This window comes from Phyllobates terribilis, unplaced genomic scaffold (assembly GCF_046119375.1).
Source record: "Phyllobates terribilis strain yellow unplaced genomic scaffold, ASM4611937v1 Scaffold_74__1_contigs__length_7073193, whole genome shotgun sequence".
Lineage (NCBI taxonomy): Eukaryota > Metazoa > Chordata > Amphibia > Anura > Dendrobatidae > Phyllobates > Phyllobates terribilis.
The window spans coordinates 2,861,916-2,888,118 of NW_027362834.1; the positions used below are offsets into that span (position 1 = coordinate 2,861,916).

General features: G+C 45.4%; 19 non-coding genes and 1 pseudogene across 19 annotated transcripts; all 20 read right to left on the bottom strand.

Annotated features, from left to right (window-relative positions):
* Positions 1 to 445: 445 nt before the first annotated feature.
* On the bottom strand, positions 446 to 537 carry LOC141196518 (U2 spliceosomal RNA; annotated as a pseudogene).
* A 1,119-nt stretch (positions 538 to 1,656) lies between these two features.
* LOC141195955 (U2 spliceosomal RNA) lies at positions 1,657 to 1,847 on the bottom strand. Its single transcript, XR_012268526.1, has one exon. It is a non-coding gene; the product is annotated as a U2 spliceosomal RNA (small nuclear RNA).
* Positions 1,848 to 2,967: 1,120 nt separating this feature from the next.
* LOC141196781 (U2 spliceosomal RNA) lies at positions 2,968 to 3,158 on the bottom strand. Its single transcript, XR_012269177.1, has one exon. It is a non-coding gene; the product is annotated as a U2 spliceosomal RNA (small nuclear RNA).
* Positions 3,159 to 4,280: 1,122 nt separating this feature from the next.
* On the bottom strand, positions 4,281 to 4,471 carry LOC141195091 (U2 spliceosomal RNA). The gene has a single exon (XR_012267698.1). It is a non-coding gene; the product is annotated as a U2 spliceosomal RNA (small nuclear RNA).
* Positions 4,472 to 5,593: 1,122 nt separating this feature from the next.
* On the bottom strand, positions 5,594 to 5,784 carry LOC141195988 (U2 spliceosomal RNA). The gene has a single exon (XR_012268557.1). It is a non-coding gene; the product is annotated as a U2 spliceosomal RNA (small nuclear RNA).
* A 1,119-nt stretch (positions 5,785 to 6,903) lies between these two features.
* LOC141195092 (U2 spliceosomal RNA) lies at positions 6,904 to 7,094 on the bottom strand. The gene has a single exon (XR_012267699.1). It is a non-coding gene; the product is annotated as a U2 spliceosomal RNA (small nuclear RNA).
* A 1,120-nt stretch (positions 7,095 to 8,214) lies between these two features.
* Positions 8,215 to 8,405, bottom strand: LOC141195093 (U2 spliceosomal RNA). Its single transcript, XR_012267700.1, has one exon. It is a non-coding gene; the product is annotated as a U2 spliceosomal RNA (small nuclear RNA).
* Positions 8,406 to 9,523: 1,118 nt separating this feature from the next.
* Positions 9,524 to 9,714, bottom strand: LOC141195094 (U2 spliceosomal RNA). The gene has a single exon (XR_012267701.1). It is a non-coding gene; the product is annotated as a U2 spliceosomal RNA (small nuclear RNA).
* Positions 9,715 to 10,834: 1,120 nt separating this feature from the next.
* LOC141195095 (U2 spliceosomal RNA) lies at positions 10,835 to 11,025 on the bottom strand. The gene has a single exon (XR_012267702.1). It is a non-coding gene; the product is annotated as a U2 spliceosomal RNA (small nuclear RNA).
* Positions 11,026 to 12,145: 1,120 nt separating this feature from the next.
* Positions 12,146 to 12,336, bottom strand: LOC141195812 (U2 spliceosomal RNA). The gene has a single exon (XR_012268388.1). It is a non-coding gene; the product is annotated as a U2 spliceosomal RNA (small nuclear RNA).
* A 1,121-nt stretch (positions 12,337 to 13,457) lies between these two features.
* LOC141195096 (U2 spliceosomal RNA) lies at positions 13,458 to 13,648 on the bottom strand. The gene has a single exon (XR_012267703.1). It is a non-coding gene; the product is annotated as a U2 spliceosomal RNA (small nuclear RNA).
* Positions 13,649 to 14,769: 1,121 nt separating this feature from the next.
* Positions 14,770 to 14,960, bottom strand: LOC141195097 (U2 spliceosomal RNA). Its single transcript, XR_012267704.1, has one exon. It is a non-coding gene; the product is annotated as a U2 spliceosomal RNA (small nuclear RNA).
* A 1,122-nt stretch (positions 14,961 to 16,082) lies between these two features.
* Positions 16,083 to 16,273, bottom strand: LOC141195098 (U2 spliceosomal RNA). Its single transcript, XR_012267705.1, has one exon. It is a non-coding gene; the product is annotated as a U2 spliceosomal RNA (small nuclear RNA).
* A 1,120-nt stretch (positions 16,274 to 17,393) lies between these two features.
* Positions 17,394 to 17,584, bottom strand: LOC141195100 (U2 spliceosomal RNA). The gene has a single exon (XR_012267707.1). It is a non-coding gene; the product is annotated as a U2 spliceosomal RNA (small nuclear RNA).
* Positions 17,585 to 18,708: 1,124 nt separating this feature from the next.
* Positions 18,709 to 18,899, bottom strand: LOC141195867 (U2 spliceosomal RNA). The gene has a single exon (XR_012268440.1). It is a non-coding gene; the product is annotated as a U2 spliceosomal RNA (small nuclear RNA).
* Positions 18,900 to 20,022: 1,123 nt separating this feature from the next.
* Positions 20,023 to 20,213, bottom strand: LOC141195991 (U2 spliceosomal RNA). The gene has a single exon (XR_012268560.1). It is a non-coding gene; the product is annotated as a U2 spliceosomal RNA (small nuclear RNA).
* Positions 20,214 to 21,339: 1,126 nt separating this feature from the next.
* On the bottom strand, positions 21,340 to 21,530 carry LOC141195101 (U2 spliceosomal RNA). Its single transcript, XR_012267708.1, has one exon. It is a non-coding gene; the product is annotated as a U2 spliceosomal RNA (small nuclear RNA).
* A 1,120-nt stretch (positions 21,531 to 22,650) lies between these two features.
* On the bottom strand, positions 22,651 to 22,841 carry LOC141195102 (U2 spliceosomal RNA). Its single transcript, XR_012267709.1, has one exon. It is a non-coding gene; the product is annotated as a U2 spliceosomal RNA (small nuclear RNA).
* Positions 22,842 to 23,961: 1,120 nt separating this feature from the next.
* Positions 23,962 to 24,152, bottom strand: LOC141195868 (U2 spliceosomal RNA). The gene has a single exon (XR_012268441.1). It is a non-coding gene; the product is annotated as a U2 spliceosomal RNA (small nuclear RNA).
* A 1,123-nt stretch (positions 24,153 to 25,275) lies between these two features.
* LOC141195103 (U2 spliceosomal RNA) lies at positions 25,276 to 25,466 on the bottom strand. The gene has a single exon (XR_012267710.1). It is a non-coding gene; the product is annotated as a U2 spliceosomal RNA (small nuclear RNA).
* Between the last annotated feature and the right edge of the window lie 737 nt (positions 25,467 to 26,203).

Consider the following 26,203-nt stretch of genomic DNA (forward strand, 5'->3'; position numbering starts at 1 on the left):
ACTCCCCCCCTAGACCTGCCAAGAGAGGAACCCGTAAGGGAACCGCATCCCGACAAAATCCTAGTAAGGACGTGGACACACGTGAAAAAGTGGACACACAGTGACAAAAAAATTAAATAAATAGTGAAGGTTTCACAGTATAATACTGCCCGGACCTTCGACCGGGAATTGAAAAATTCCCCATCCTAAGGCCAGAAGGCCCGGAATAAGGGTGTGTGTGAAGAAAGAAATATTGAAGTGCTAGTGCAAATGTGCCATAAACTCAAGTGGGGTTCCCAATCCCAGTGAGTTGAGGCACCCCAGGGTCACCACTCCTGGGGCAATTCACACTTCGGGCTTTCGATCTTCCCCGGCCCAATGGCGTCGATCCTGGGGGGCCATGCTTTCCACCAGATGACTATATTAGCCACCTGGCGTACTAACAAGCGCCTAAACCCCAGTGTGCATAATGTATCAATCTACTAGGGCGGCCAACATCCAAAACCGCCTTTTCGAAAGATACTACACTTGATCTTAGCCAAAAGGCCGAGAAGCGATAACCAGAATTGGTTTCCGACTACGGTGCCACCCAAGGATTCTGAAAAGTCCATTTGTGGAGATGGCCACCTGGACTCCCGTTAAGAAGACATGCTGTCAACCTCTAGATCCCTCACATGCCTGCACTTTTCGGCTTGCTGCTGCTGCAATCCACGCGTTTTAGATCTGCATAACTCCACCTCTTTTAGCACAGTACCCTCAACCCCCGGCTGTTCCCACCCGCCTCAACACCGTTGGAAGGGAGGAGAACCAATTAAGGCGGGGGGGGGTGGAACGAGCAGCTGTTTACCCTTAGCAGGAGGGTTGCTGATTAATTACCTCTCCTGCTGCTGCTGCTGCTGGCTGTCCAGCAGCAGACTGAAGGTGGCTGCTGCTGTGCGCAGGTATATAAAGGCTCAGAGCCTATTATGACACGCGCAGCCAGCGTTCCATTGCCACATTCCGTCTACTGCAGGCGGGATACCTGGATGGCTGAATGTCACTGAGAAGCTCACAGAGACCGCCATAAGCAACAGTTTAAAAGAATGCCACAGACTAATCAACCAAACTTTTTGGGTTGGTTTCTCTTTTATAGTCTGCAGGCATTAAATGAAAGAAGTCAGTGTTCCAGCAGAGGGAGACAACGTTTCAGAAAAGGCATTGTAGCAAACCAAAAAAGAAATTTTAAGCGCAGCAGAGTAACCAGCTCACATACCTGTTAGCTCAGGTGAGTTTAAAAGGCTGCTGTTGATAACAAGGGCATTTGCTAAATAGATGGTGTGTGTGCAACAATATACTGAAAGGTCAATTATATTGTGCAGCTTATCTCACCACCTGTAGTTATTTAGGTGAAAGCTCCAAAATGCTTGCCTAATATGTCTGTTTATCCAAAAGGAAGTATAGAGGGAGAGCTAGATAGATAGCATTGCATTACATTACATTACATGGCAATGCAATGCACAGTTGCTGAAGTTGAACCAAAATGAGCTTGTCATCTGGCTTCTGCAACTTTTAACATGAAAAATCCAATGAGGAGAAGAAAAGCAAAGCCAAAGAGTCCATCCCAAAATCCGACAAACAAGCAAAATGAACAAAAAGCATTGAATTCAATTCTTTCTGATTTTAGAAACTGCATTAAAGAAGGGGTGCACCGGTCCTGGAGATACTGCAATACCAGGTCAATGTGTGGAGTGGACAGAGCAAGCTCTTTTTCCATCTCCCTGTTCTAAAAATCCATTTAATATATGGTCCCCAGATAGGGGACGTATCAGATATTAAACTGATAAGAACAGATACTACACTTGATCTTAGCCAAAAGGCCGAGAAGCGATAACCAGAATTGGTTTCCGACTACGGTGCCACCCAAGGATTCTGAAAAGTCCATTTGTGGAGATGGCCACCTGGACTCCCGTTAAGAAGACATGCTGTCAACCTCTAGATCCCTCACATGCCTGCACTTTTCGGCTTGCTGCTGCTGCAATCCACGCGTTTTAGATCTGCATAACTCCACCTCTTTTAGCACAGTACCCTCAACCCCCGGCTGTTCCCACCCGCCTCAACACCGTTGGAAGGGAGGAGAACCAATTAAGGCGGGGGGGGGGTGGAACGAGCAGCTGTCTACCCTTAGCAGGAGGGTTGCTGATTAATTACCTCTCCTGCTGCTGCTGCTGCTGGCTGTCCAGCAGCAGACTGAAGGTGGCTGCTGCTGTGCGCAGGTATATAAAGGCTCAGAGCCTATTATGACACGCGCAGCCAGCGTTCCATTGTCACATTCCGTCTACTGCAGGCGGGATACCTGGATGGCTGAATGTCACTGAGAAGCTCACAGAGACCGCCATAAGCAACAGTTTAAAAGAATGCCACAGACTAATCAACCAAACTTTTTGGGTTGGTTTCTCTTTTATAGTCTGCAGGCATTAAATGAAAGAAGTCAGTGTTCCAGCAGAGGGAGACAACGTTTCAGAAAAGGCATTGTAGCAAACCAAAAAAGAAATTTTAAGCGCAGCAGAGTAACCAGCTCACATACCTGTTAGCTCAGGTGAGTTTAAAAGGCTGCTGTTGATAACAAGGGCATTTGCTAAATAGATGGTGTGTGTGCAACAATATACTGAAAGGTCAATTATATTGTGCAGCTTATCTCACCACCTGTAGTTATTTAGGTGAAAGCTCCAAAATGCTTGCCTAATATGTCTGTTTATCCAAAAGGAAGTATAGAGGGAGAGCTAGATAGATAGCATTGCATTACATTACATTACATGCCAATGCAATGCACAGTTGCTGAAGTTGAACCAAAATGAGCTTGTCATCTGGCTTCTGCAACTTTTAACATGAAAAATCCAATGAGGAGAAGAAAAGCAAAGCCAAAGAGTCCATCCCAAAATCCGACAAACAAGCAAAATGAACAAAAAGCATTGAATTCAATTCTTTCTGATTTTAGAAACTGCATTAAAGAAGGGGTGCACCGGTCCTGGAGATACTGCAATACCAGGTCAATGCGTGGAGTGGACAGAGCAAGCTCTTTTTCCATCTCCCTGTTCTAAAAATTGATTTAATATATGGTCCCCAGATAGGGGACGTATCAGATATTAAACTGATAAGAACAGATACTACACTTGATCTTAGCCAAAAGGCCGAGAAGCGATAACCAGAATTGGTTTCCGACTACGGTGCCACCCAAGGATTCTGAAAAGTCCATTTGTGGAGATGGCCACCTGGACTCCCGTTAAGAAGACATGCTGTCAACCTCTAGATCCCTCACATGCCTGCACTTTTCGGCTTGCTGCTGCTGCAATCCACGCGTTTTAGATCTGCATAACTCCACCTCTTTTAGCACAGTACCCTCAACCCCCGGCTGTTTCCACCCGCCTCAACACCGTTGGAAGGGAGGAGAACCAATTAAGGCGGGGGGGGGGGGTGGAACGAGCAGCTGTCTACCCTTAGCAGGAGGGTTGCTGATTAATTACCTCTCCTGCTGCTGCTGCTGCTGGCTGTCCAGCAGCAGACTGAAGGTGGCTGCTGCTGTGCGCAGGTATATAAAGGCTCAGAGCCTATTATGACACGCGCAGCCAGCGTTCCATTGCCACATTCCGTCTACTGCAGGCGGGATACCTGGATGGCTGAATGTCACTGAGAAGCTCACAGAGACCGCCATAAGCAACAGTTTAAAAGAATGCCACAGACTAATCAACCAAACTTTTTGGGTTGGTTTCTCTTTTATAGTCTGCAGGCATTAAATGAAAGAAGTCAGTGTTCCAGCAGAGGGAGACAACGTTTCAGAAAAGGCATTGTAGCAAACCAAAAAAGAAATTTTAAGCGCAGCAGAGTAACCAGCTCACATACCTGTTAGCTCAGGTGAGTTTAAAAGGCTGCTGTTGATAACAAGGGCATTTGCTAAATAGATGGTGTGTGTGCAACAATATACTGAAAGGTCAATTATATTGTGCAGCTTATCTCACCACCTGTAGTTATTTAGGTGAAAGCTCCAAAATGCTTGCCTAATATGTCTGTTTATCCAAAAGGAAGTATAGAGGGAGAGCTAGATAGATAGCATTGCATTACATTACATTACATGGCAATGCAATGCACAGTTGCTGAAGTTGAACCAAAATGAGCTTGTCATCTGGCTTCTGCAACTTTTAACATGAAAAATCCAATGAGGAGAAGAAAAGCAAAGCCAAAGAGTCCATCCCAAAATCCGACAAACAAGCAAAATGAACAAAAAGCATTGAATTCAATTCTTTCTGATTTTAGAAACTGCATTAAAGAAGGGGTGCACCGGTCCTGGAGATACTGCAATACCAGGTCAATGCGTGGAGTGGACAGAGCAAGCTCTTTTTCCATCTCCCTGTTCTAAAAATCCATTTAATATATGGTCCCCAGATAGGGGACGTATCAGATATTAAACTGATAAGAACAGATACTACACTTGATCTTAGCCAAAAGGCCGAGAAGCGATAACCAGAATTGGTTTCCGACTACGGTGCCACCCAAGGATTCTGAAAAGTCCATTTGTGGAGATGGCCACCTGGACTCCCGTTAAGAAGACATGCTGTCAACCTCTAGATCCCTCACATGCCTGCACTTTTCGGCTTGCTGCTGCTGCAATCCACGCGTTTTAGATCTGCATAACTCCACCTCTTTTAGCACAGTACCCTCAACCCCCGGCTGTTCCCACCCGCCTCAACACCGTTGGAAGGGAGGAGAACCAATTAAGGCGGGGGGGGGGGGTGGAACGAGCAGCTGTCTACCCTTAGCAGGAGGGTTGCTGATTAATTACCTCTCCTGCTGCTGCTGCTGCTGGCTGTCCAGCAGCAGACTGAAGGTGGCTGCTGCTGTGCGCAGGTATATAAAGGCTCAGAGCCTATTATGACACGTGCAGCCAGCGTTCCATTGCCACATTCCGTCTACTGCAGGCGGGATACCTGGATGGCTGAATGTCACTGAGAAGCTCACAGAGACCGCCATAAGCAACAGTTTAAAAGAATGCCACAGACTAATCAACCAAACTTTTTGGGTTGGTTTCTCTTTTATAGTCTGCAGGCATTAAATGAAAGAAGTCAGTGTTCCAGCAGAGGGAGACAACGTTTCAGAAAAGGCATTGTAGCAAACCAAAAAAGAAATTTTAAGCGCAGCAGAGTAACCAGCTCACATACCTGTTAGCTCAGGTGAGTTTAAAAGGCTGCTGTTGATAACAAGGGCATTTGCTAAATAGATGGTGTGTGTGCAACAATATACTGAAAGGTCAATTATATTGTGCAGCTTATCTCACCACCTGTAGTTATTTAAGTGAAAGCTCCAAAATGCTTGCCTAATATGTCTGTTTATCCAAAAGGAAGTATAGAGGGAGAGCTAGATAGATAGCATTGCATTACATTACATTACATGGCAATGCAATGCACAGTTGCTGAAGTTGAACCAAAATGAGCTTGTCATCTGGCTTCTGCAACTTTTAACATGAAAAATCCAATGAGGAGAAGAAAAGCAAAGCCAAAGAGTCCATCCCAAAATCCGACAAACAAGCAAAATGAACAAAAAGCATTGAATTCAATTCTTTCTGATTTTAGAAACTGCATTAAAGAAGGGGTGCACCGGTCCTGGAGATACTGCAATACCAGGTCAATGCGTGGAGTGGACAGAGCAAGCTTTTTTTCCATCTCCCTGTTCTAAAAATCCATTTAATATATGGTCCCCAGATAGGGGACGTATCAGATATTAAACTGATAAGAACAGATACTACACTTGATCTTAGCCAAAAGGCCGAGAAGCGATAACCAGAATTGGTTTCCGACTACGGTGCCACCCAAGGATTCTGAAAAGTCCATTTGTGGAGATGGCCACCTGGACTCCCGTTAAGAAGACATGCTGTCAACCTCTAGATCCCTCACATGCCTGCACTTTTCGGCTTGCTGCTGCTGCAATCCACGCGTTTTAGATCTGCATAACTCCACCTCTTTTAGCACAGTACCCTCAACCCCCGGCTGTTCCCACCCGCCTCAACACCGTTGGAAGGGAGGAGAACCAATTAAGGCGGGGGGGGGTGGAACGAGCAGCTGTCTACCCTTAGCAGGAGGGTTGCTGATTAATTACCTCTCCTGCTGCTGCTGCTGCTGGCTGTCCAGCAGCAGACTGAAGGTGGCTGCTGCTGTGCGCAGGTATATAAAGGCTCAGAGCCTATTATGACACGCGCAGCCAGCGTTCCATTGCCACATTCCGTCTACTGCAGGCGGGATACCTGGATGGCTGAATGTCACTGAGAAGCTCACAGAGACCGCCATAAGCAACAGTTTAAAAGAATGCCACAGACTAATCAACCAAACTTTTTGGGTTGGTTTCTCTTTTATAGTCTGCAGGCATTAAATGAAAGAAGTCAGTGTTCCAGCAGAGGGAGACAACGTTTCAGAAAAGGCATTGTAGCAAACCAAAAAAGAAATTTTAAGCGCAGCAGAGTAACCAGCTCACATACCTGTTAGCTCAGGTGAGTTTAAAAGGCTGCTGTTGATAACAAGGGCATTTGCTAAATAGATGGTGTGTGTGCAACAATATACTGAAAGGTCAATTATATTGTGCAGCTTATCTCACCACCTGTAGTTATTTAGGTGAAAGCTCCAAAATGCTTGCCTAATATGTCTGTTTATCCAAAAGGAAGTATAGAGGGAGAGCTAGATAGATAGCATTGCATTACATTACATTACATGGCAATGCAATGCACAGTTGCTGAAGTTGAACCAAAATGAGCTTGTCATCTGGCTTCTGCAACTTTTAACATGAAAAATCCAATGAGGAGAAGAAAAGCAAAGCCAAAGAGTCCATCCCAAAATCCGACAAACAAGCAAAATGAACAAAAAGAATTGAATTCAATTCTTTCTGATTTTAGAAACTGCATTAAAGAAGGGGTGCACCGGTCCTGGAGATACTGCAATACCAGGTCAATGCGTGGAGTGGACAGAGCAAGCTCTTTTTCCATCTCCCTGTTCTAAAAATCCATTTAATATATGGTCCCCAGATAGGGGACGTATCAGATATTAAACTGATAAGAACAGATACTACACTTGATCTTAGCCAAAAGGCCGAGAAGCGATAACAAGAATTGGCTTCCGACTACGGTGCCACCCAAGGATTCTGAAAAGTCCATTTGTGGAGATGGCCACCTGGACTCCCGTTAAGAAGACATGCTGTCAACCTCTAGATCCCTCACATGCCTGCACTTTTCGGCTTGCTGCTGCTGCAATCCACGCGTTTTAGATCTGCATAACTCCACCTCTTTTAGCACAGTACCCTCAACCCCCGGCTGTTCCCACCCGCCTCAACACCGTTGGAAGGGAGGAGAACCAATTAAGGCGGGGGGGGGGTGGAACGAGCAGCTGTCTACCCTTAGCAGGAGGGTTGCTGATTAATTACCTCTCCTGCTGCTGCTGCTGCTGGCTGTCCAGCAGCAGACTGAAGGTGGCTGCTGCTGTGCGCAGGTATATAAAGGCTCAGAGCCTATTATGACACGCGCAGCCAGCGTTCCATTGCCACATTCCGTCTACTGCAGGCGGGATACCTGGATGGCTGAATGTCACTGAGAAGCTCACATAGACCGCCATAAGCAACAGTTTAAAAGAATGCCACAGACTAATCAACCAAACTTTTTGGGTTGGTTTCTCTTTTATAGTCTGCAGGCATTAAATGAAAGAAGTCAGTGTTCCAGCAGAGGGAGACAACGTTTCAGAAAAGGCATTGTAGCAAACCAAAAAAGAAATTTTAAGCGCAGCAGAGTAACCAGCTCACACACCTGTTAGCTCAGGTGAGTTTAAAAGGCTGCTGTTGATAACAAGGGCATTTGCTAAATAGATGGTGTGTGTGCAACAATATACTGAAAGGTCAATTATATTGTGCAGCTTATCTCACCACCTGTAGTTATTTAGGTGAAAGCTCCAAAATGCTTGCCTAATATGTCTGTTTATCCAAAAGGAAGTATAGAGGGAGAGCTAGATAGATAGCATTGCATTACATTACATTACATGGCAATGCAATGCACAGTTGCTGAAGTTGAACCAAAATGAGCTTGTCATCTGGCTTCTGCAACTTTTAACATGAAAAATCCAATGAGGAGAAGAAAAGCAAAGCCAAAGAGTCCATCCCAAAATCCGACAAACAAGCAAAATGAACAAAAAGCATTGAATTCAATTCTTTCTGATTTTAGAAACTGCATTAAAGAAGGGGTGCACCGGTCCTGGAGATACTGCAATACCAGGTCAATGCGTGGAGTGGACAGAGCAAGCTCTTTTTCCATCTCCCTGTTCTAAAAATCCATTTAATATATGGTCCCCAGATAGGGGACGTATCAGATATTAAACTGATAAGAACAGATACTACACTTGATCTTAGCCAAAAGGCCGAGAAGCGATAACCAGAATTGGTTTCCGACTACGGTGCAACCAAGGATTCTGAAAAGTCCATTTGTGGAGATGGCCACCTGGACTCCCGTTAAGAAGACATGCTGTCAACCTCTAGATCCCTCACATGCCTGCACTTTTCGGCTTGCTGCTGCTGCAATCCACGCGTTTTAGATCTGCATAACTCCACCTCTTTTAGCACAGTACCCTCAACCCCCGGCTGTTCCCACCCGCCTCAACACCGTTGGAAGGGAGGAGAACCAATTAAGGCGGGGGGGGGTGGAACGAGCAGCTGTCTACCCTTAGCAGGAGGGTTGCTGATTAATTACCTCTCCTGCTGCTGCTGCTGCTGGCTGTCCAGCAGCAGACTGAAGGTGGCTGCTGCTGTGCGCAGGTATATAAAGGCTCAGAGCCTATTATGACACGCGCAGCCAGCGTTCCATTGCCACATTCCGTCTACTGCAGGCGGGATACCTGGATGGCTGAATGTCACTGAGAAGCTCACAGAGACCGCCATAAGCAACAGTTTAAAAGAATGCCACAGACTAATCAACCAAACTTTTTGGGTTGGTTTCTCTTTTATAGTCTGCAGGCATTAAATGAAAGAAGTCAGTGTTCCAGCAGAGGGAGACAACGTTTCAGAAAAGGCATTGTAGCAAACCAAAAAAGAAATTTTAAGCGCAGCAGAGTAACCAGCTCACATACCTGTTAGCTCAGGTGAGTTTAAAAGGCTGCTGTTGATAACAAGGGCATTTGCTAAATAGATGGTGTGTGTGCAACAATATACTGAAAGGTCAATTATATTGTGCAGCTTATCTCACCACCTGTAGTTATTTAGGTGAAAGCTCCAAAATGCTTGCCTAATATGTCTGTTTATCCAAAAGGAAGTATAGAGGGAGAGCTAGATAGATAGCATTGCATTACATTACATTACATGGCAATGCAATGCACAGTTGCTGAAGTTGAACCAAAATGAGCTTGTCATCTGGCTTCTGCAACTTTTAACATGAAAAATCCAATGAGGAGAAGAAAAGCAAAGCCAAAGAGTCCATCCCAAAATCCGACAAACAAGCAAAATGAACAAAAAGCATTGAATTCAATTCTTTCTGATTTTAGAAACTGCATTAAAGAAGGGGTGCACCGGTCCTGGAGATACTGCAATACCAGGTCAATGCGTGGAGTGGACAGAGCAAGCTCTTTTTCCATCTCCCTGTTCTAAAAATCCATTTAATATATGGTCCCCAGATAGGGGACGTATCAGATATTAAACTGATAAGAACAGATACTACACTTGATCTTAGCCAAAAGGCCGAGAAGCGATAACCAGAATTGGTTTCCGACTACGGTGCCACCCAAGAATTCTGAAAAGTCCATTTGTGGAGATGGCCACCTGGACTCCCGTTAAGAAGACATGCTGTCAACCTCTAGATCCCTCACATGCCTGCAGTTTTCGGCTTGCTGCTGCTGCAATCCACGCGTTTTAGATCTGCATAACTCCACCTCTTTTAGCACAGTACCCTCAACCCCCGGCTGTTCCCACCCGCCTCAACACCGTTGGAAGGGAGGAGAACCAATTAAGGCGGGGGGGGGGTGGAACGAGCAGCTGTCTACCCTTAGCAGGAGGGTTGCTGATTAATTACCTCTCCTGCTGCTGCTGCTGCTGGCTGTCCAGCAGCAGACTGAAGGTGGCTGCTGCTGTGCGCAGGTATATAAAGGCTCAGAGCCTATTATGACACGCGCAGCCAGCGTTCCATTGCCACATTCCGTCTACTGCAGGCGGGATACCTGGATGGCTGAATGTCACTGAGAAGCTCACAGAGACCGCCATAAGCAACAGTTTAAAAGAATGCCACAGACTAATCAACCAAACTTTTTGGGTTGGTTTCTCTTTTATAGTCTGCAGGCATTAAATGAAAGAAGTCAGTGTTCCAGCAGAGGGAGACAACGTTTCAGAAAAGGCATTGTAGCAAACCAAAAAAGAAATTTTAAGCGCAGCAGAGTAACCAGCTCACATACCTGTTAGCTCAGGTGAGTTTAAAAGGCTGCTGTTGATAACAAGGGCATTTGCTAAATAGATGGTGTGTGTGCAACAATATACTGAAAGGTCAATTATATTGTGCAGCTTATCTCACCACCTGTAGTTATTTAGGTGAAAGCTCCAAAATGCTTGCCTAATATGTCTGTTTATCCAAAAGGAAGTATAGAGGGAGAGCTAGATAGATAGCATTGCATTACATTACATTACATGGCAATGCAATGCACAGTTGCTGAAGTTGAACCAAAATGAGCTTGTCATCTGGCTTCTGCAACTTTTAACATGAAAAATCCAATGAGGAGAAGAAAAGCAAAGCCAAAGAGTCCATCCCAAAATCCGACAAACAAGCAAAATGAACAAAAAGCATTGAATTCAATTCTTTCTGATTTTAGAAACTGCATTAAAGAAGGGGTGCACCGGTCCTGGAGATACTGCAATACCAGGTCAATGCGTGGAGTGGACAGAGCAAGCTCTTTTTCCATCTCCCTGTTCTAAAAATCCATTTAATATATGGTCCCCAGATAGGGGACGTATCAGATATTAAACTGATAAGAACAGATACTACACTTGATCTTAGCCAAAAGGCCGAGAAGCGATAACCAGAATTGGTTTCCGACTACGGTGCCACCCAAGGATTCTGAAAAGTCCATTTGTGGAGATGGCCACCTGGACTCCCGTTAAGAAGACATGCTGTCAACCTCTAGATCCCTCACATGCCTGCACTTTTCGGCTTGCTGCTGCTGCAATCCACGCGTTTTAGATCTGCATAACTCCACCTCTTTTAGCACAGTACCCTCAACCCCCGGCTGTTCCCACCCGCCTCAACACCGTTGGAAGGGAGGAGAACCAATTAAGGCGGGGGGGGGGTGGAACGAGCAGCTGTCTACCCTTAGCAGGAGGGTTGCTGATTAATTACCTCTCCTGCTGCTGCTGCTGCTGGCTGTCCAGCAGCAGACTGAAGGTGGCTGCTGCTGTGCGCAGGTATATAAAGGCTCAGAGCCTATTATGACACGCGCAGCCAGCGTTCCATTGCCACATTCCGTCTACTGCAGGCGGGATACCTGGATGGCTGAATGTCACTGAGAAGCTCACAGAGACCGCCATAAGCAACAGTTTAAAAGAATGCCACAGACTAATCAACCAAACTTTTTGGGTTGGTTTCTCTTTTATAGTCTGCAGGCATTAAATGAAAGAAGTCAGTGTTCCAGCAGAGGGAGACAACGTTTCAGAAAAGGCATTGTAGCAAACCAAAAAAGAAATTTTAAGCGCAGCAGAGTAACCAGCTCACATACCTGTTAGCTCAGGTGAGTTTAAAAGGCTGCTGTTGATAACAAGGGCATTTGCTAAATAGATGGTGTGTGTGCAACAATATACTGAAAGGTCAATTATATTGTGCAGCTTATCTCACCACCTGTAGTTATTTAGGTGAAAGCTCCAAAATGCTTGCCTAATATGTCTGTTTATCCAAAAGGAAGTATAGAGGGAGAGCTAGATAGATAGCATTGCATTACATTACATTACATGGCAATGCAATGCACAGTTGCTGAAGTTGAACCAAAATGAGCTTGTCATCTGGCTTCTGCAACTTTTAACATGAAAAATCCAATGAGGAGAAGAAAAGCAAAGCCAAAGAGTCCATCCCAAAATCCGACAAACAAGCAAAATGAACAAAAAGCATTGAATTCAATTCTTTCTGATTTTAGAAACTGCATTAAAGAAGGGGTGCACCAGTCCTGGAGATACTGCAATACCAGGTCAATGCGTGGAGTGGACAGAGCAAGCTCTTTTTCCATCTCCCTGTTCTAAAAATCCATTTAATATATGGTCCCCAGATAGGGGACGTATCAGATATTAAACTGATAAGAACAGATACTACACTTGATCTTAGCCAAAAGGCCGAGAAGCGATAACCAGAATTGGTTTCCGACTACGGTGCCACCCAAGGATTCTGAAAAGTCCATTTGTGGAGATGGCCACCTGGACTCCCGTTAAGAAGACATGCTGTCAACCTCTAGATCCCTCACATGCCTGCACTTTTCGGCTTGCTGCTGCTGCAATCCACGCGTTTTAGATCTGCATAACTCCACCTCTTTTAGCACAGTACCCTCAACCCCCGGCTGTTCCCACCCGCCTCAACACCGTTGGAAGGGAGGAGAACCAATTAAGGCGGGGGGGGGGGTGGAACGAGCAGCTGTCTACCCTTAGCAGGAGGGTTGCTGATTAATTACCTCTCCTGCTGCTGCTGCTGCTGGCTGTCCAGCAGCAGACTGAAGGTGGCTGCTGCTGTGCGCAGGTATATAAAGGCTCAGAGCCTATTATGACACGCGCAGCCAGCGTTCCATTGCCACATTCCGTCTACTGCAGGCGGGATACCTGGATGGCTGAATGTCACTGAGAAGCTCACAGAGACCGCCATAAGCAACAGTTTAAAAGAATGCCACAGACTAATCAACCAAACTTTTTGGGTTGGTTTCTCTTTTATAGTCTGCAGGCATTAAATGAAAGAAGTCAGTGTTCCAGCAGAGGGAGACAACGTTTCAGAAAAGGCATTGTAGCAAACCAAAAAAGAAATTTTAAGCGCAGCAGAGTAACCAGCTCACATACCTGTTAGCTCAGGTGAGTTTAAAAGGCTGCTGTTGATAACAAGGGCATTTGCTAAATAGATGGTGTGTGTGCAACAATATACTGAAAGGTCAATTATATTGTGCAGCTTATCTCACCACCTGTAGTTATTTAGGTGAAAGCTCCAAAATGCTTGCCTAATATGTCTGTTTATCCAAAAGGAAGTATAGAGGGAGAGCTAGATAGATAGCATTGCATTACATTACATTACATGGCAATGCAATGCACAGTTGCTGAAGTTGAACCAAAATGAGCTTGTCATCTGGCTTCTGCAACTTTTAACATGAAAAATCCAATGAGGAGAAGAAAAGCAAAGCCAAAGAGTCCATCCCAAAATCCGACAAACAAGCAAAATGAACAAAAAGCATTGAATTCAATTCTTTCTGATTTTAGAAACTGCATTAAAGAAGGGGTGCACCGGTCCTGGAGATACTGCAATACCAGGTCAATGCGTGGAGTGGACAGAGCAAGCTCTTTTTCCATCTCCCTGTTCTAAAAATCCATTTAATATATGGTCCCCAGATAGGGGACGTATCAGATATTAAACTGATAAGAACAGATACTACACTTGATCTTAGCCAAAAGGCCGAGAAGCGATAACCAGAATTGGTTTCCGACTACGGTGCCACCCAAGGATTCTGAAAAGTCCATTTGTGGAGATGGCCACCTGGACTCCCGTTAAGAAAACATGCTGTCAACCTCTAGATCCCTCACATGCCTGCACTTTTCGGCTTGCTGCTGCTGCAATCCACGCGTTTTAGATCTGCATAACTCCACCTCTTTTAGCACAGTACCCTCAACCCCCGGCTGTTCCCACCCGCCTCAACACCGTTGGAAGGGAGGAGAACCAATTAAGGCGGGGGGGGGGGTGGAACGAGCAGCTGCCTACCCTTAGCAGGAGGGTTGCTGATTAATTACCTCTCCTGCTGCTGCTGCTGCTGGCTGTCCAGCAGCAGACTGAAGGTGGCTGCTGCTGTGCGCAGGTATATAAAGGCTCAGAGCCTATTATGACACGCGCAGCCAGCGTTCCATTGCCACATTCCGTCTACTGCAGGCGGGATACCTGGATGGCTGAATGTCACTGAGAAGCTCACAGAGACCGCCATAAGCAACAGTTTAAAAGAATGCCACAGACTAATCAACCAAACTTTTTGGGTTGGTTTCTCTTTTATAGTCTGCAGGCATTAAATGAAAGAAGTCAGTGTTCCAGCAGAGGGAGACAACGTTTCAGAAAAGGCATTGTAGCAAACCAAAAAAGAAATTTTAAGCGCAGCAGAGTAACCAGCTCACATACCTGTTAGCTCAGGTGAGTTTAAAAGGCTGCTGTTGATAACAAGGGCATTTGCTAAATAGATGGTGTGTGTGCAACAATATACTGAAAGGTCAATTATATTGTGCAGCTTATCTCACCACTTGTAGTTATTTAGGTGAAAGCTCCAAAATGCTTGCCTAATATGTCTGTTTATCCAAAAGGAAGTATAGAGGGAGAGCTAGATAGATAGCATTGCATTACATTACATTACATGGCAATGCAATGCACAGTTGCTGAAGTTGAACCAAAATGAGCTTGTCATCTGGCTTCTGCAACTTTTAACATGAAAAATCCAATGAGGAGAAGAAAAGCAAAGCCAAAGAGTCCATCCCAAAATCCGACAAACAAGCAAAATGAACAAAAAGCATTGAATTCAATTCTTTCTGATTTTAGAAACTGCATTAAAGAAGGGGTGCACCGGTCCTGGAGATACTGCAATACCAGGTCAATGCGTGGAGTGGACAGAGCAAGCTCTTTTTCCATCTCCCTGTTCTAAAAATCCATTTAATATATGGTCCCCAGATAGGGGACGTATCAGATATTAAACTGATAAGAACAGATACTACACTTGATCTTAGCCAAAAGGCCGAGAAGCGATAACCAGAATTGGTTTCCGACTACGGTGCCACCCAAGGATTCTGAAAAGTCCATTTGTGGAGATGGCCACCTGGACTCCCGTTAAGAAGACATGCTGTCAACCTCTAGATCCCTCACATGCCTGCACTTTTCGGCTTGCTGCTGCTGCAATCCACGCGTTTTAGATCTGCATAACTCCACCTCTTTTAGCACAGTACCCTCAACCCCCGGCTGTTCCCACCCGCCTCAACACCGTTGGAAGGGAGGAGAACCAATTAAGGCGGGGGGGGGGGGTGGAATGAGCAGCTGTCTACCCTTAGCAGGAGGGTTGCTGATTAATTACCTCTCCTGCTGCTGCTGCTGCTGGCTGTCCAGCAGCAGACTGAAGGTGGCTGCTGCTGTGCGCAGGTATATAAAGGCTCAGAGCCTATTATGACACGCGCAGCCAGCGTTCCATTGCCACATTCCGTCTACTGCAGGCGGGATACCTGGATGGCTGAATGTCACTGAGAAGCTCACAGAGACCGCCATAAGCAACAGTTTAAAAGAATGCCACAGACTAATCAACCAAACTTTTTGGGTTGGTTTCTCTTTTATAGTCTGCAGGCATTAAATGAAAGAAGTCAGTGTTCCAGCAGAGGGAGACAACGTTTCAGAAAAGGCATTGTAGCAAACCAAAAAAGAAATTTTAAGCGCAGCAGAGTAACCAGCTCACATACCTGTTAGCTCAGGTGAGTTTAAAAGGCTGCTGTTGATAACAAGGGCATTTGCTAAATAGATGGTGTGTGTGCAACAATATACTGAAAGGTCAATTATATTGTGCAGCTTATCTCACCACCTGTAGTTATTTAGGTGAAAGCTCCAAAATGCTTGCCTAATATGTCTGTTTATCCAAAAGGAAGTATAGAGGGAGAGCTAGATAGATAGCATTGCATTACATTACATTACATGGCAATGCAATGCACAGTTGCTGAAGTTGAACCAAAATGAGCTTGTCATCTGGCTTCTGCAACTTTTAACATGAAAAATCCAATGAGGAGAAGAAAAGTAAAGCCAAAGAGTCCATCCCAAAATCCGACAAACAAGCAAAATGAACAAAAAGCATTGAATTCAATTCTTTCTGATTTTAGAAACTGCATTAAAGAAGGGGTGCACCGGTCCTGGAGATACTGCAATACCAGGTCAATGCGTGGAGTGGACAGAGCAAGCTCTTTTTCCATCTCCCTGTTCTAAAAATCCATTTAATATATGGTCCCCAGATAGGGGACGTATCAGATATTAAACTGATAAGAACAGATACTACACTTGATCTTAGCCAAAAGGCCGAGAAGCGATAACCAGAATTGGTTTCCGACTACGGTGCCACCCAAGGATTCTGAAAAGTCCATTTGTGGAGATGGCCACCTGGACTCCCGTTAAGAAGACATGCTGTCAACCTCTAGATCCCTCACATGCCTGCACTTTTCGGCTTGCTGCTGCTGCAATCCACGCGTTTTAGATCTGCATAACTCCACCTCTTTTAGCACAGTACCCTCAACCCCCGGCTGTTCCCACCCGCCTCAACACCGTTGGAAGGGAGGAGAACCAATTAAGGCGGGGGGGGGGTGGAACGAGCAGCTGTCTACCCTTAGCAGGAGGGTTGCTGATTAATTACCTCTCCTGCTGCTGCTGCTGCTGGCTGTCCAGCAGCAGACTGAAGGTGGCTGCTGCTGTGCGCAGGTATATAAAGGCTCAGAGCCTATTATGAAACGCGCAGCCAGCGTTCCATTGCCACATTCCGTCTACTGCAGGCGGGATACCTGGATGGCTGAATGTCACTGAGAAGCTCACAGAGACCGCCATAAGCAACAGTTTAAAAGAATGCCACAGACTAATCAACCAAACTTTTTGGGTTGGTTTCTCTTTTATAGTCTGCAGGCATTAAATGAAAGAAGTCAGTGTTCCAGCAGAGGGAGACAACGTTTCAGAAAAGGCATTGTAGCAAACCAAAAAAGAAATTTTAAGCGCAGCAGAGTAACCAGCTCACATACCTGTTAGCTCAGGTGAGTTTAAAAGGCTGCTGTTGATAACAAGGGCATTTGCTAAATAGATGGTGTGTGTGCAACAATATACTGAAAGGTCAATTATATTGTGCAGCTTATCTCACCACCTGTAGTTATTTAGGTGAAAGCTCCAAAATGCTTGCCTAATATGTCTGTTTATCCAAAAGGAAGTATAGAGGGAGAGCTAGATAGATAGCATGGCATTACATTACATTACATGGCAATGCAATGCACAGTTGCTGAAGTTGAACCAAAATGAGCTTGTCATCTGGCTTCTGCAACTTTTAACATGAAAAATCCAATGAGGAGAAGAAAAGCAAAGCCAAAGAGTCCATCCCAAAATCCGACAAACAAGCAAAATGAACAAAAAGCATTGAATTCAATTCTTTCTGATTTTAGAAACTGCATTAAAGAAGGGGTGCACCGGTCCTGGAGATACTGCAATACCAGGTCAATGCGTGGAGTGGACAGAGCAAGCTCTTTTTCCATCTCCCTGTTCTAAAAATCCATTTAATATATGGTCCCCAGATAGGGGACGTATCAGATATTAAACTGATAAGAACAGATACTACACTTGATCTTAGCCAAAAGGCCGAGAAGCGATAACCAGAATTGGTTTCCGACTACGGTGCCACCCAAGGATTCTGAAAAGTCCATTTGTGGAGATGGCCACCTGGACTCCCGTTAAGAAGACATGCTGTCAACCTCTAGATCCCTCACATGCCTGCACTTTTCGGCTTGCTGCTGCTGCAATCCACGCGTTTTAGATCTGCATAACTCCACCTCTTTTAGCACAGTACCCTCAACCCCCGGCTGTTCCCACCCGCCTCAACACCGTTGGAAGGGAGGAGAACCAATTAAGGCGGGGGGGGGGGGGGTGGAACGAGCAGCTGTCTACCCTTAGCAGGAGGGTTGCTGATTAATTACCTCTCCTGCTGCTGCTGCTGCTGGCTGTCCAGCAGCAGACTGAAGGTGGCTGCTGCTGTGCGCAGGTATATAAAGGCTCAGAGCCTATTATGACACGCGCAGCCAGCGTTCCATTGCCACATTCCGTCTACTGCAGGCGGGATACCTGGATGGCTGAATGTCACTGAGAAGCTCACAGAGACCGCCATAAGCAACAGTTTAAAAGAATGCCACAGACTAATCAACCAAACTTTTTGGGTTGGTTTCTCTTTTATAGTCTGCAGGCATTAAATGAAAGAAGTCAGTGTTCCAGCAGAGGGAGACAACGTTTCAGAAAAGGCATTGTAGCAAACCAAAAAAGAAATTTTAAGCGCAGCAGAGTAACCAGCTCACATACCTGTTAGCTCAGGTGAGTTTAAAAGGCTGCTGTTGATAACAAGGGCATTTGCTAAATAGATGGTGTGTGTGCAACAATATACTGAAAGGTCAATTATATTGTGCAGCTTATCTCACCACCTGTAGTTATTTAGGTGAAAGCTCCAAAATGCTTGCCTAATATGTCTGTTTATCCAAAAGGAAGTATAGAGGGAGAGCTAGATAGATAGCATTGCATTACATTACATTACATGGCAATGCAATGCACAGTTGCTGAAGTTGAACCAAAATGAGCTTGTCATCTGGCTTCTGCAACTTTTAACATGAAAAATCCAATGAGGAGAAGAAAAGCAAAGCCAAAGAGTCCATCCCAAAATCCGTCAAACAAGCAAAATGAACAAAAAGTATTGAATTCAATTCTTTCTGATTGTAGAAACTGCATTAAAGAAGGGGTGCACCGGTCCTGGAGATACTGCAATACCAGGTCAATGCGTGGAGTGGACAGAGCAAGCTCTTTTTCCATCTCCCTGTTCTAAAAATCCATTTAATATATGATCCCCAGATAGGGGACGTATCAGATATTAAACTGATAAGAACAGATACTACACTTGATCTTAGCCAAAAGGCCGAGAAGCGATAACCAGAATTGGTTTCCGACTACGGTGCCACCCAAGGATTCTGAAAAGTCCATTTGTGGAGATGGCCACCTGGACTCCCGTTAAGAAGACATGCTGTCAACCTCTAGATCCCTCACATGCCTGCACTTTTCGGCTTGCTGCTGCTGCAATCCACGCGTTTTAGATCTGCATAACTCCACCTCTTTTAGCACAGTACCCTCAACCCCCGGCTGTTCCCACCCGCCTCAACACCGTTGGAAGGGAGGAGAACCAATTAAGGCGGGGGGGGGGGGGTGGAACGAGCAGCTGTCTACCCTTAGCAGGAGGGTTGCTGATTAATTACCTCTCCTGCTGCTGCTGCTGCTGGCTGTCCAGCAGCAGACTGAAGGTGGCTGCTGCTGTGCGCAGGTATATAAAGGCTCAGAGCCTATTATGACACGCGCAGCCAGCGTTCCATTGCCACATTCCGTCTACTGCAGGCGGGATACCTGGATGGCTGAATGTCACTGAGAAGCTCACAGAGACCGCCATAAGCAACAGTTTAAAAGAATGCCACAGACTAATCAACCAAACTTTTTGGGTTGGTTTCTCTTTTATAGTCTGCAGGCATTAAATGAAAGAAGTCAGTGTTCCAGCAGAGGGAGACAACGTTTCAGAAAAGGCATTGTAGCAAACCAAAAAAGAAATTTTAAGCGCAGCAGAGTAACCAGCTCACATACCTGTTAGCTCAGGTGAGTTTAAAAGGCTGCTGTTGATAACAAGGGCATTTGCTAAATAGATGGTGTGTGTGCAACAATATACTGAAAGGTCAATTATATTGTGCAGCTTATCTCACCACCTGTAGTTATTTAGGTGAAAGCTCCAAAATGCTTGCCTAATATGTCTGTTTATCCAAAAGGAAGTATAGAGGGAGAGCTAGATAGATAGCATTGCATTACATTACATTACATGGCAATGCAATGCACAGTTGCTGAAGTTGAACCAAAATGAGCTTGTCATCTGGCTTCTGCAACTTTTAACATGAAAAATCCAATGAGGAGAAGAAAAGCAAAGCCAAAGAGTCCATCCCAAAATCCGACAAACAAGCAAAATGAACAAAAAGCATTGAATTCAATTCTTTCTGATTTTAGAAACTGCATAAAAGAAGGGGTGCACCTGTCCTGGAGATACTGCAATACCAGGTCAATGCGTGGAGTGGACAGAGCAAGCTCTTTTTCCATCTCCCTGTTCTAAAAATCCATTTAATATATGGTCCCCAGATAGGGGACGTATCAGATATTAAACTGATAAGAACAGATACTACACTTGATCTTAGCCAAAAGGCCGAGAAGCGATAACCAGAATTGGTTTCCGACTACGGTGCCACCCAAGGATTCTGAAAAGTCCATTTGTGGAGATGGCCACCTGGACTCCCGTTAAGAAGACATGCTGTCAACCTCTAGATCCCTCACATGCCTGCACTTTTCGGCTTGCTGCTGCTGCAATCCACGCGTTTTAGATCTGCATAACTCCACCTCTTTTAGCACAGTACCCTCAACCCCCGGCTGTTCCCACCCGCCTCAACACCGTTGGAAGGGAGGAGAACCAATTAAGGCGGGGGGGGGGGGGGGGTGGAACGAGCAGCTGTCTACCCTTAGCAGGAGGGTTGCTGATTAATTACCTCTCCTGCTGCTGCTGCTGCTGGCTGTCCAGCAGCAGACTGAAGGTGGCTGCTGCTGTGCGCAGGTATATAAAGGCTCAGAGCCTATTATGACACGCGCAGCCAGCGTTCCATTGCCACATTCCGTCTACTGCAGGCGGGATACCTGGATGGCTGAATGTCACTGAGAAGCTCACAGAGACCGCCATAAGCAACAGTTTAAAAGAATGCCACAGACTAATCAACCAAACTTTTTGGGTTGGTTTCTCTTTTATAGTCTGCAGGCATTAAATGAAAGAAGTCAGTGTTCCAGCAGAGGGAGACAACGTTTCAGAAAAGGCATTGTAGCAAACCAAAAAAGAAATTTTAAGCGCAGCAGAGTAACCAGCTCACATACCTGTTAGCTCAGGTGAGTTTAAAAGGCTGCTGTTGATAACAAGGGCATTTGCTAAATAGATGGTGTGTGTGCAACAATATACTGAAAGGTCAATTATATTGTGCAGCTTATCTCACCACCTGTAGTTATTTAGGTGAAAGCTCCAAAATGCTTGCCTAATATGTCTGTTTATCCAAAAGGAAGTATAGAGGGAGAGCTAGATAGATAGCATTGCATTACATTACATTACATGGCAATGCAATGCACAGTTGCTGAAGTTGAACCAAAATGAGCTTGTCATCTGGCTTCTGCAACTTTTAACATGAAAAATCCAATGAGGAGAAGAAAAGCAAAGCCAAAGAGTCCATCCCAAAATCCGACAAACAAGCAAAATGAACAAAAAGCATTGAATTCAATTCTTTCTGATTTTAGAAACTGCATTAAAGAAGGGGTGCACCGGTCCTGGAGATACTGCAATACCAGGTCAATGCGTGGAGTGGACAGAGCAAGCTCTTTTTCCATCTCCCTGTTCTAAAAATCCATTTAATATATGGTCCCCAGATAGGGGACGTATCAGATATTAAACTGATAAGAACAGATACTACACTTGATCTTAGCCAAAAGGCCGAGAAGCGATAACCAGAATTGGTTTCCGACTACGGTGCCACCCAAGGATTCTGAAAAGTCCATTTGTGGAGATGGCCACCTGGACTCCCGTTAAGAAGACATGCTGTCAACCTCTAGATCCCTCACATGCCTGCACTTTTCGGCTTGCTGCTGCTGCAATCCACGCGGTTTAGATCTGCATAACTCCACCTCTTTTAGCACAGTACCCTCAACCCCCGGCTGTTCCCACCCGCCTCAACACCGTTGGAAGGGAGGAGAACCAATTAAGGCGGGGGGGGGGTGGAACGAGCAGCTGTCTACCCTTAGCAGGAGGGTTGCTGATTAATTACCTCTCCTGCTGCTGCTGCTGCTGGCTGTCCAGCAGCAGACTGAAGGTGGCTGCTGCTGTGCGCAGGTATATAAAGGCTCAGAGCCTATTATGACACGCGCAGCCAGCGTTCCATTGCCACATTCCGTCTACTGCAGGCGGGATACCTGGATGGCTGAATGTCACTGAGAAGCTCACAGAGACCGCCATAAGCAACAGTTTAAAAGAATGCCACAGACTAATCAACCAAACTTTTTGGGTTGGTTTCTCTTTTATAGTCTGCAGGCATTAAATGAAAGAAGTCAGTGTTCCAGCAGAGGGAGACAACGTTTCAGAAAAGGCATTGTAGCAAACCAAAAAAGAAATTTTAAGCGCAGCAGAGTAACCAGCTCACATACCTGTTAGCTCAGGTGAGTTTAAAAGGCTGCTGTTGATAACAAGGGCATTTGCTAAATAGATGGTGTGTGTGCAACAATATACTGAAAGGTCAATTATATTGTGCAGCTTATCTCACCACCTGTAGTTATTTAGGTGAAAGCTCCAAAATGCTTGCCTAATATGTCTGTTTATCCAAAAGGAAGTATAGAGGGAGAGCTAGATAGATAGCATTGCATTACATTACATTACATGGCAATGCAATGCACAGTTGCTGAAGTTGAACCAAAATGAGCTTGTCATCTGGCTTCTGCAACTTTTAACATGAAAAATCCAATGAGGAGAAGAAAAGCAAAGCCAAAGAGTCCATCCCAAAATCCGACAAACAAGCAAAATGAACAAAAAGCATTGAATTCAATTCTTTCTGATTTTAGAAACTGCATTAAAGAAGGGGTGCACCGGTCCTGGAGATACTGCAATACCAGGTCAATGCGTGGAGTGGACAGAGCAAGCTCTTTTTCCATCTCCCTGTTCTAAAAATCCATTTAATATATGGTCCCCAGATAGGGGACGTATCAGATATTAAACTGATAAGAACAGATACTACACTTGATCTTAGCCAAAAGGCCGAGAAGCGATAACCAGAATTGGTTTCCGACTACGGTGCCACCCAAGGATTCTGAAAAGTCCATTTGTGGAGATGGCCACCTGGACTCCCGTTAAGAAGACATGCTGTCAACCTCTAGATCCCTCACATGCCTGCACTTTTCGGCTTGCTGCTGCTGCAATCCACGCGTTTTAGATCTGCATAACTCCACCTCTTTTAGCACAGTACCCTCAACCCCCGGCTGTTCCCACCCGCCTCAACACCGTTGGAAGGGAGGAGAACCAATTAAGACGGGGGGGGGGTGGAACGAGCAGCTGTCTACCCTTAGCAGGAGGGTTGCTGATTAATTACCTCTCCTGCTGCTGCTGCTGCTGGCTGTCCAGCAGCAGACTGAAGGTGGCTGCTGCTGTGCGCAGGTATATAAAGGCTCAGAGCCTATTATGACACGCGCAGCCAGCGTTCCATTGCCACATTCCGTCTACTGCAGGCGGGATACCTGGATGGCTGAATGTCACTGAGAAGCTCACAGAGACCGCCATAAGCAACAGTTTAAAAGAATGCCACAGACTAATCAACCAAACTTTTTGGGTTGGTTTCTCTTTTATAGTCTGCAGGCATTAAATGAAAGAAGTCAGTGTTCCAGCAGATGGAGACAACGTTTCAGAAAAGGCATTGTAGCAAACCAAAAAAGAAATTTTAAGCGCAGCAGAGTAACCAGCTCACATACCTGTTAGCTCAGGTGAGTTTAAAAGGCTGCTGTTGATAACAAGGGCATTTGCTAAATAGATGGTGTGTGTGCAACAATATACTGAAAGGTCAATTATATTGTGCAGCTTATCTCACCACCTGTAGTTATTTAGGTGAAAGCTCCAAAATGCTTGCCTAATATGTCTGTTTATCCAAAAGGAAGTATAGAGGGAGAGCTAGATAGATAGCATTGCATTACATTACATTACATGGCAATGCAATGCACAGTTGCTGAAGTTGAACCAAAATGAGCTTGTCATCTGGCTTCTGCAACTTTTAACATGAAAAATCCAATGAGGAGAAGAAAAGCAAAGCCAAAGAGTCCATCCCAAAATCCGACAAACAAGCAAAATGAACAAAAAGCATTGAATTCAATTCTTTCTGATTTTAGAAACTGCATTAAAGAAGGGGTGCACCGGTCCTGGAGATACTGCAATACCAGGTCAATGCGTGGAGTGGACAGAGCAAGCTCTTTTTCCATCTCCCTGTTCTAAAAATCCATTTAATATATGATCCCCAGATAGGGGACGTATCAGATATTAAACTGATAAGAACAGATACTACACTTGATCTTAGCCAAAAGGCCGAGAAGCGATAACCAGAATTGGTTTCCGACTACGGTGCCACCCAAGGATTCTGAAAAGTCCATTTGTGGAGATGGCCACCTGGACTCCCGTTAAGAAGACATGCTGTCAACCTCTAGATCCCTCACATGCCTGCACTTTTCGGCTTGCTGCTGCTGCAATCCACGCGTTTTAGATCTGCATAACTCCACCTCTTTTAGCACAGTACCCTCAACCCCCGGCTGTTCCCACCCGCCTCAACACCGTTGGAAGGGAGGAGAACCAATTAAGGCGGGGGGGGGGGGGTGGAACGAGCAGCTGTCTACCCTTAGCAGGAGGGTTGCTGATTAATTACCTCTCCTGCTGCTGCTGCTGCTGGCTGTCCAGCAGCAGACTGAAGGTGGCTGCTGCTGTGCGCAGGTATATAAAGGCTCAGAGCCTATTATGACACGCGCAGCCAGCGTTCCATTGCCACATTCCGTCTACTGCAGGCGGGATACCTGGATGGCTGAATGTCACTGAGAAGCTCACAGAGACCGCCATAAGCAACAGTTTAAAAGAATGCCACAGACTAATCAACCAAACTTTTTGGGTTGGTTTCTCTTTTATAGTCTGCAGGCATTAAATGAAAGAAGTCAGTGTTCCAGCAGAGGGAGACAACGTTTCAGAAAAGGCATTGTAGCAAACCAAAAAAGAAATTTTAAGCGCAGCAGAGTAACCAGCTCACATACCTGTTAGCTCAGGTGAGTTTAAAAGGCTGCTGTTGATAACAAGGGCATTTGCTAAATAGATGGTGTGTGTGCAACAATATACTGAAAGGTCAATTATATTGTGCAGCTTATCTCACCACCTGTAGTTATTTAGGTGAAAGCTCCAAAATGCTTGCCTAATATGTCTGTTTATCCAAAAGGAAGTATAGAGGGAGAGCTAGATAGATAGCATTGCATTACATTACATTACATGGCAATGCAATGCACAGTTGCTGAAGTTGAACCAAAATGAGCTTGTCATCTGGCTTCTGCAACTTTTAACATGAAAAATCCAATGAGGAGAAGAAAAGCAAAGCCAAAGAGTCCATCCCAAAATCCGACAAACAAGCAAAATGAACAAAAAGCATTGAATTCAATTCTTTCTGATTTTAGAAACTGCATTAAAGAAGGGGTGCACCGGTCCTGGAGATACTGCAATACCAGGTCAATGCGTGGAGTGGACAGAGCAAGCTCTTTTTCCATCTCCCTGTTCTAAAAATCCATTTAATATATGGTCCCCAGATAGGGGACGTATCAGATATTAAACTGATAAGAACAGATACTACACTTGATCTTAGCCAAAAGGCCGAGAAGCGATAACCAGAATTGGTTTCCGACTACGGTGCCACCCAAGGTTTCTGAAAAGTCCATTTGTGGAGATGGCCACCTGGACTCCCGTTAAGAAGACATGCTGTCAACCTCTAGATCCCTCACATGCCTGCACTTTTCGGCTTGCTGCTGCTGCAATCCACGCGTTTTAGATCTGCATAACTCCACCTCTTTTAGCACAGTACCCTCAACCCCCGGCTGTTCCCACCCGCCTCAACACCGTTGGAAGGGAGGAGAACCAATTAAGGCGGGGGGGGGGGGTGGAACGAGCAGCTGTCTACCCTTAGCAGGAGGGTTGCTGATTAATTACCTCTCCTGCTGCTGCTGCTGCTGGCTGTCCAGCAGCAGACTGAAGGTGGCTGCTGCTGTGCGCAGGTATATAAAGGCTCAGAGCCTATTATGACACGCGCAGCCAGCGTTCCATTGCCACATTCCGTCTACTGCAGGCGGGATACCTGGATGGCTGAATGTCACTGAGAAGCTCACAGAGACCGCCATAAGCAACAGTTTAAAAGAATGCCACAGACTAATCAACCAAACTTTTTGGGTTGGTTTCTCTTTTATAGTCTGCAGGCATTAAATGAAAGAAGTCAGTGTTCCAGCAGAGGGAGACAACGTTTCAGAAAAGGCATTGTAGCAAACCAAAAAAGAAATTTTAAGCGCAGCAGAGTAACCAGCTCACATACCTGTTAGCTCAGGTGAGTTTAAAAGGCTGCTGTTGATAAC